Consider the following 1,338-nt stretch of genomic DNA (forward strand, 5'->3'; position numbering starts at 1 on the left):
GATGAGGTAATTGAGAATTTTTAAAAAATTCAAAATTATAAGTAATTCAAATGATTCAATTGAAATCTTTTCATTTTAAAATTTTTTGTTTGGGTAAAGTATTAAAATGATTCATTGTTAAATTTTTACCAGTCATTTTCATAAACTTTAAATTTTTTAGGTCAAATTTAAAATATAAAAAATAGGGATTAATTTACAATTTTTGAAAATTTGAATGACCAATTTATAAATTTTAAAAATTATTATAGACTTATTTGCAATTTTTTGAAAATTTTAGAAGTGAATTTATTTTTTTTATAAAATATGAGGATCATATTGCAAAATTTGAAAAATTAATAATAAATAATTTAACATTCACATTATATAAAATGAATGAGCAATTTGAAATTCTTTATTTTTTGATGTTATTTGAAAAATTTTAAATTTACTTGAATAAAATATTTTATAAATTTATATTATTTTAATAATTCTCAATACTTTTTATCCAAACAATGAATTTTGGTCAAATCATTTTGACTCTCAAAAAAATTATTTTTCTTTATTAAGATATTTCATCTAAACACACTTTTAAGGTTTTAAATGAAGTGTTTCTTTGTTTTAGTTTTCTCTCTCACGAATCACACTTATTTTATTGTTTTTTATAATTTGTTAGTAAAAAAACTTGTTTAACTTTTATAAGAATCGGTTTGTCTTCTACTCAACGGGTATTTATTAGGTTTTTTTTATAGATTGTTTATACCCGAAACTGATTCATGCTTGCTTTAGGGTGTGTTTGTTTCAAGGTTTTAAAAAATATTCCTGAGAATATTGTCATGGGAATGCAACATTCCCATGTTTGATTCAATTTTTTAAAAATTATTCCAAGATATATTTTATTCCCAGGAACTTTATTTTCACATGGTTCTTTTATTTTTATTCCAAGGTTTAAAGGGTGGGAATCCAATATTCCCATGGGAATAAAATTCAACTAACTACAACTCCCCACTACTACTCACATTTATTTATTTATTTTATTTTTTATAATTTTTAAATTAAATAAATATTATAAACATTCCTAGAAAATTTAGTTTTTACCAAACACTTGGATAGTAATATTTTTTCAAATAATAATAATGATGGTAATAAGATTCCAAGGAATGTTACTTTTAAACTTGAAACAAACACACCCTTACAATTTTAACTTGTCAAATAGTTACCAGCCTAAATTTTTTCTAACATTTGAGTTCTACGGCATCGCCGACATCGATACAATTAGGTACTCTAAACTTTTGATAGCATTTATGTGGGTCATTCTTTTTTGATAGTTATATAAGTTTCTTGATCGAGTTTTGCAACATC

Source organism: Lathyrus oleraceus, chromosome 7 (genome assembly GCF_024323335.1).
Source record: "Lathyrus oleraceus cultivar Zhongwan6 chromosome 7, CAAS_Psat_ZW6_1.0, whole genome shotgun sequence".
NCBI classification, from domain to species: domain Eukaryota; kingdom Viridiplantae; phylum Streptophyta; class Magnoliopsida; order Fabales; family Fabaceae; genus Lathyrus; species Lathyrus oleraceus.